Source organism: Myodes glareolus, chromosome 21, assembly GCF_982192425.1.
Source record: "Myodes glareolus chromosome 21, mMyoGla1.1, whole genome shotgun sequence".
Classification (NCBI taxonomy): domain Eukaryota; kingdom Metazoa; phylum Chordata; class Mammalia; order Rodentia; family Cricetidae; genus Myodes; species Myodes glareolus.
Genome location: NC_142046.1, coordinates 10,026,137 through 10,034,385, shown reverse-complemented (window position 1 = coordinate 10,034,385; position 8,249 = coordinate 10,026,137).

The window sequence follows — 8,249 nt, the reverse complement described above, 5'->3', positions numbered from 1 at the left end:
CTCTGGTCATGAATGTCAACATGGCCATGGACACCAATATTCTCCTCAGTAGCAGTCCAGCTCATGGACATCAACATAGCTTCAGATGGCCACACAGACAATAGACATCCACATGTCTGCCCTCTGGTGACAGCACTGACTGTGACCTCAGCATGGTTCCCAGCAGCAGCACGGACCACAGACATCAATATAGGCCTTGACCACAGCATGGACCATATATAGCTTCATAGCCCTATAGAAGCACAGGCCATGGGCATCAGCATGGCCTCTAACAGCAACATGGGCCACAGACACCAACATGGCCCCTGGAGGCAGTACAGCCCGCAGACATCTACATGGCTTCAGGTGGCAGCACAAGCCATGGACATCCACATGGCCTCTGGTGATAACATGAACCACTGTCATTGATATAACCTCTAGTGAGAGCACAGATCATGGATATTAACACTGACCTTGGCTACAACATGGACTAGATTCCATCATAATCTTTAGTGGAAGCACCGGTCACAGACATCATCAACATAGCCTCTGGTAGCAACATGGCTCACAGACATCAACATAGCTTCAGGCAGCAGCACAGACCATGGTGGTAACAAAGACCAGGGACATCAACATAGCCCCTGCTTCAGGAGGACCACAGACCCCAACACAGTCCATGGAGGCAGTATGGTCCATGGACATCAACAGGGCTCAGGCCTGGAGGTAGCTCAGGCCTCAGAGATAAACAAGGCCTCCAGCAGCTGTTGTCAACATGAATCTCAGGCTTCAACTGGGTCTGGGGCAGTAGCATGGACCATGGATACCAACATGGCCTCCGGGGGTCTTTCAAGGGGGTTCAACCTAAAAAATGAATGTTCTTCATTCTGGATATCCTGTCATTGCTCACAAGTAGGGCAATCATGTGGCTGGGCAGTATGTTTGGAGGCTGAGTTTTCACAAGTTCCAGGAGGCTGCACATCACTCTGTTGGTCCTACTTGTAGTGGTCTACTGTAGCCTTCCTTCTCTCACCCTTGTCAGCATTGTTGCTTCTCTAGATCCTTGTCTCTCCACTGTGAAGGTACCTATCTATTCATTATCTTTCCTACCTCTCCACTGCATATTTGTTCACTGTAATGGCATTGGAAACTGCTACAATGAGTCACTGAACTGGTTCAAGGTTTCTGGTGGCAGGAGCACCATGAATAGTCGACCTCTGCCAATACTTATCTTGAATATTCTGCCATTGACCAGTGCTGTGGGAGCACCTTAAGCTCCTTCAGCCAATAGCCTTTAAGATACCAACCCACTTGGGTGTGGTCTCTTAAACTATAAATGCAGCTGTAAAGTGTGTGCCCGTTCTCTTTCTTCTGTTTCTTGCTTCTGGCTCTAGACTCTGCTAGACTCTCTGTTCCTGTTCCCCATTAGTGTAGAGGACTGTGATATAGAACAGTGATCTGTGAGTCTCCCCTAAATAAATAACCCTTTATTATATGTAATTATGAACTAGTGTGGGATGATTTTGTATCTTCTGCCATCATCTGGCACATGAACATGGGGACCAGTCCACACGTTTTGGGATTAGTCTGCCAACCACATGGTACATCAGGCACTGACAACCTCTTGTGGCTCTAGTCAGCCTTCAGACACAGCAGGTGGCTGTTGCTCAGCACTCCCCAGCACGCGATCCATAGGTTGCCTTTGTGCATTACATGCCAGCCCACACACTGCTGCCTGCAATCCCCACAGTGCACACAGTCTTTTGTGCACTTTGGCTTTTCTCTTTGTCCTGGGCCCCAATCTTGGAATCATTTGATGCCCTTAATAACTGCTCTTAATTTGTTAAAGAAAGCATATTCCTCAGTACCTAAGTAAGCAACACATGCTGTTCACTGCTGCTAGTGTCTCTGGCCATGTGACTACAACACCTGCTGGCCGATAACGATTATTACCCTTACTCCAATTTATTGTAATTGCCTTACAACGGGTAAGATCTGAAGAACTACAAAAAAAAATGACTGATAACATTCAGGAATTCAATAATCGTTTTGCTTATACTATGGAAGGCATGTTGCAAGGCTTGGATGATTTTCCTTCTAGATCCCTTTATTTGATTCTAGGAACCAGCTTTGTTTTCAATATAATCTCATTAAAAATGGTTCAATACTAAGGAGAAGGATAGCACCAGTTTGACAAAATTATCTGAAAGAATGTGTGCTGTTTAAATTGATTATCAGAATCTGTTGAAAAGGTATGATATGCGCAAGGATGAGACATTATTTATACCACACAAGTTTCTACCTCGGAATCCTCAGTGAGGACATTAGAACAGAGACTGGACAGGAGATTCGGACTTTTAAAAAGGTAATAGTAAAAAGAATTGAAAAGATTGAGGAATTTATTGAAATTGATGAGCAGGGACAGAAGGTACAAGTACAGGATGTAGCCTCATCGGTACATGCCAGACTCTGGGATGACTTACACAGAGTTTCAACTGTGTATCTAGTAGTTTCCTCAGAAAGACCATCTGGCAAAAGTACCCTAAGGTAAATGAAGACTATGCATGAGAACCAATTCATATGAGCAATCTAAAAGAAATAAAACAAGCAATAGTTTCTTATGGGTGACATTCACCATTTGTCAGGGAAATAGTGAAAATGTGGGCTTTAAGCACTAAGGTTAACCCCCACACAAGTGGCTTCAATTAATCTCAGCAGTCCTAGAAAATGGACCTCAGCTGCTTTGGAAATGTTAATGGAGAGAAGAGGCAAAAATTTTAGAGCAACAGGGGAAAGCAAAAGGATTTGAGAGTGCATAGGATCAAATTCTTGGTGAGGGCCATTACTCTGATCCTTGGGAACAGGCTCACTATGATGAATGCATCTTGTCCCTATGTAGCACAGCAGTTTTAAATGCTTGGGACAGGATTCAGGAACTAGAAAGGAGGATCAAGTCATTTATTAGTGTTAAACAGGGCCAGAGAAAACCCTTTAGTGACTTCTTACAAAGAGTAACTAAGGCTGTACAATTAGGAGTGACAGACCCTGAAGTTAGACGTGTACTAATTGAATCCTTGGCTTTTGAAAATGCCAACTCAGAATGTAAGAAAGTCCTTGGGCCCTTAAAGGTTAGATCAGTACCCATAGATAAATGTGATGTGGGAGTCCCCTCTGTGTGCTGTGATCACCATTAATGAATAAAGAAACTGCCTTGGCCTGTTGACAGGGCAGAACTTAGGTAGGTAGGGAGGCCTGAATGCTGGGAGAAAGAAGAGCAGAGTCAAATAGATGCCATGAATCTGCCATTGGAGATAGACATGCTGAAACTTTGCTGGTAGGCCACGACCACATGGTGATAAAAAGATTAATAGAAATGGGTTAATTTAAGATCTAAGAGTTTGCCAATAAGAAGCTAGAGCTAATGGGCCAAGCAGTGATTTAATTATTACATTTTCTGAGTGATTATTTCGGAGGTTTGGGTACTCAGGAAACGAACAAGTGGCCAAATGGCTCCTTGCAACAAATTGGCTATCTAAATCCACACAAAACCTAAAAAAGCTTGAAAAGGAATTCTGGACACAAAAATACAGAGTTTAACACAGCTTCTTGCTGTTTGCTGGTAGTGTGCCATAGCTCCTTTAAGAGAGGTTTTCCTGATTCAGCCATTGCAGGAAAAAAGTTGTGCCATTTTGAAATGCTGGCTTTCTGGGTTGTGCTGCCACTGCAACCTCTGGTTCTTTCAGGCAGGAGGTGTGGTTACAGAGCATTTGAGTGGGGTTTGTGAGCAGCATGCTGCAACTTGCTTGATGACAACATGGACCAGTTTTGTGCCTGGAACTGGGGTGGTGTCCAGTGGCTCTGCCATGCTGGACTGTGCAGAGTGAGCAGGAAGCACTGTATATACCATAGCAATAGCGTATCTTAAGACTGTGCAAAGCAAGTAGAAGTACCATATATACCCTACTAATGGTGCAACTTAAGTTTTTAAGAAGCAGTTAGCATTTTAAGAAGTGCTCCTGGACAGTAAACAATTACAGATAATGCAATAAGAACAGTTTCAGACATATAAGAACTCCAAATAGGTCATAATGTTGGATAAATGTACATAGGCTTGGAACAGAGAAGAAAAAGAGATAGAGAGTTGAGAAAGAAGTAAATCATTAAAAAAGTCTTTAAAAAGACAAAGTATAGACAGTAATAAATTAAAAAGAATACAGAAAAACAAACCATGTAAAGATGGACTATACAGAGAGAGTTTGGATTATGTATACTATTGTGTTTCTTTGAATTTTTTGACTGCAGAGAGACATTTGATTCAAGGGACTGCTAAGCTAAGCCAACATATATACTTCAAAGGTATTTTGAATTCAAAATTTGAGTCTTAGAATATGCTGCTTTGGAAAAGGGATTCTTCTTTTGTTTTCATGGAAGATGAGAACCTGTATGGATTGCTTCCAGACCAAAATGGTTTGATGGAGCAAGACCCCCTCTGAAAGGTTGCTGTGAACACACCCACAAAGAAAATACTTCACCCAATAAACAGCAGGAAGAAGTTTGAACAGAACTACACCCATGTTCCCAAATATTGTCTATAAATGTTTGTTTACATTTAAAGGGGGATATGCTATAGAGAATTGGTATGGATCTTCGTTTATTAATTCAAATTTAAGGTCAATCTTCTACTCTTGATTAAGGTATTGTGATTGTATAGTTTATTTAAAAATGTAATGTATAATTAAGAAATATGGGTTAATAGATAATCATCTATTATAGTCAAGTTTATAGTTATGTTAGCTAGATTTTCTAGATGTATAGAGATATATTTCAGTTAGATAGGTATTGTTCAAATCTTTCAAAGACCTTCAGAATATGGCATTTAAAATGTTTAAGAACTTAAGACTTTTCATGATGGTGAAACACATCTGATCCTGGCAGAACTAGCTTCTTCAAAAGGATGATGGGCATTGAAGAGACTCCTTATGGAGTTTTAGCCATTTGGGCAAGAAACTGCTCTTGCCTGGACTGATTCACTGGACATACAGGACCCACAGAGAAATGACTGCTGAACTTGCCTAAAGGTGAGATGGTCCTTTGACGTTCCTGCTTCATGAAAGAGTCTACTAGACATTCTGCAGGACACAGAAAAATGTAATGGACAAACTGACAGTATAGGTGGAACTGTCTTTGAAAATTCCTGCTTTGTGGAAAGTCTGCTGGATACTATGGACCTGTAGGCTGAAGATGGATGCCCTAATGGTACAGGAGAACTTTGGGTGACTGTCCAGGCAGTGAGATGTCTTTGTCAATTCTAGAGTTTTGGAAGTTGCTTACAATGTACTTCCTGTTTTTTAAGGTAAGATTATATCCTTCTGGTGTCTTTGATGGAGTTAAAGAATTTATAGTTATAGTTTTCCTTACTTATGATAAAAGATAAAGTAAATAGAAATATTGTAACTGTAATTCTTGCTTGATACCTGTTTTGTTTTATGTAATTTTACTATGTTAAAGTTATACCTTCCTTTTTATTTAAACAGAGAAGGGGAGTTGATGTGGGAGTCCCCTCTGTGTGCTGTGATTATCATTAATGAATAGAAACTGCCTCGGCCTGTTGATAGGGCAGAAATTAGATAGGTGAGGAGAACTAAATGCTGGGAGAAAGAAGGTTGGAGTCAGAGAGATGTCATGAATCCACCACCGAGGATAGACATGCTGAAACTTTGCTGGTAGGCCATGACCTCGTAGTGATAAAAAGATTAATAGAAATGGGTTAAATTAAGATGTAAGAGTTTGCCAATAAGAAGCTAGAACTAATGAGTCAAGCAGTGATTTAATTATTACAGTTCCTGTATGATTATTTCAGGAGTCTGGGTGGCCGGGAAATGAGCAAGTGGCCAAGTGGCTCCTTGCAACAAATTGGATATTGCATACAGTGTATGTTGAAACATTTGACTATATTACTGAAGCTTGGGTAGAAGAAGCAATTTCCAATGGTATGAGGAGACACCCAAATGCCAAATGTTTTAATTGTGGAAGAACAGGACATCTAAAAAGAGACTGTAGACAAGGAATGCCTAGGAATATTGTCTCCTCTAGGAATGACAAGAATAGGAGGACCCAGCCTTCTGGTATATGTAGGAGGTATTAGTTCAAAGGCCAACATTGAACTAATAAATGTAGGCCCACAAGAGACAGACAAGGCAATCTGATACTACTGGGAAACTCCTTGGGGGGTCCTCTCACCGACCCCAATGTCAAACAAGGTCCAGTCATTCCCAGTCACTATGGAGAATATGTCTCACCAGGAATATTGAACAATCCAGTGCCTACCGTAAAAAAACCATACTGTTATGGATGATGGAGAATGACCTGGAGGATGAGTCAAAAGCTCCAGTAGGAACTAGGAAACTTATATTTTGGCAGACTTCTACAAATGATCAAAGACCAAAGCTAAGAGTGCGTATAAATAACATTGTTGTTGGAGCCCATGTGGCCCCAACACAGATATCTATTTTCCCTAACTGGACTGGTACAGAGGCGCAAGGAATAAGCAGACACAGCTTACACCATTCTTACGGAAAAGGGCACCTCCAGGGTTCTTCCTCCTGAAGATCTCTCCTGAAGATCTCCCGAAGATCTCTCCCTCAGATCTCCCCGCGTTTATTCTCCAAACATCTTTTATACCAATACATAAACTGGGTGGGAAAATACATCAGCATTCTGTCTCCTAGGTAACCAGGTGAATGGCCTTTTGTCATGTCTGCATCTACCTGTCTGCTGAGTATGCTAGCTGTCACATAGGCTTGAATTAGCATCTCTATAAGGCATCCTCTAAATTACAAAGAAAGGGAGCAGCCAACATCCTGACCTTTGTCAGGCAGAGACAGCCTGTCTGCAGGCTCAGGATCAGCCCGTGGCTTCAAAACCTGACTGCTACACCATAAAGAAATATGGGCCCACACATTGTAGTTGAGGGATTACTAGACACAGGTGCATATGTGAGTATCATTATTCCAGAATCTTGGCATCCAGATGGGCCTTTTCAAGAGGCAGATATTCAATTTCTAGGAATTGGAACCCTATCTCAGGTGAAACAAAGCATGAAGTGGATTGAATGCATAAGACTAGAAGGACAGAAAGGAAAGCTGAAGTCATATGTAGGTAATATTGCAGTGAATTTATGGGGTCATGACTTATTGCAGCAATGGAATACCTAGGCTACATTCTGTAGCCCCCAAAACTCATGTTTCTGGGAAGGATATTATAAGGTATTATAAACAAAGGACACAAGTCATTCAGGCTATACAAGAACACAAAGAAACTAGCAAGTCTTCAGAGTTAACAATGGCCTTGTATTTAAAATGGTTAACTGAGAAACAAAGATGGGTTAAACAATGGCCTTTTATGGAAGAGAAACTGCAGGCTTTAGAACAGCTGGTACAGGAGCAACTAGATGCTCACCATATTGAAGAATCAACCAGCCCTTGGAATTCTCCTGTATTTGTTGTTAAATTTAAATCTGGAAAATGGAGAATGGTGACTGATCTAAGAGCTGTCAACAAGGTTATCCAACCTATGGGCTCTCTACAGTCTGGAATTCCTCTGCCTTCTCTATTACCAAAAGTTTGACCTCTTATAATTATTTATTTAAAGGATTTTTTTTCTTCACTATACTTTTACAAAAAAAAAATAGAGAAAAATTTGCTTTCACAGTGCTTCCTTATAATAATTCTCAGTCTACTAGGAGATACCAGTGGACCATCCTCTCACAGGGAATGCTCAATACTCTCACCCTATGCCAATACTTTGTAAGTCAACCATTGGAAATAATATATAAGTCTATAATCTACCATTACATTGATGACATTTCATTATCTGACTCAAATGCAGACACTTTAGAAAGAATGTTTGAAAAGGTAAAGAAAGTTTTGCCTAAATGGGGATTACAAATTGCTCCTTAAAAAAAATACAAAGAGGAGATTCAGTCAATTACCTAGATTATAAAATAGGTTTACAGAAAATTAGAACACAAAAGGCACAAATTAGGAGAGACCGATTATGGATTCTTAATGACTTTCAAAGATTATTAGGAGATATTTCCAGTCTATGACTGGTTGTTGGGATAACACCTGATCTAACAGTTCATTTAAACAAAACCTTAGATGGTGACTAAGACTTAAATAGTCCCAGGGAATTAACAAGTGAAGCATAAAAATAATTGACTGTCATTGAGGAGAAATTACATGAGGCACATGCAGACAGAGTGAATCCAAATC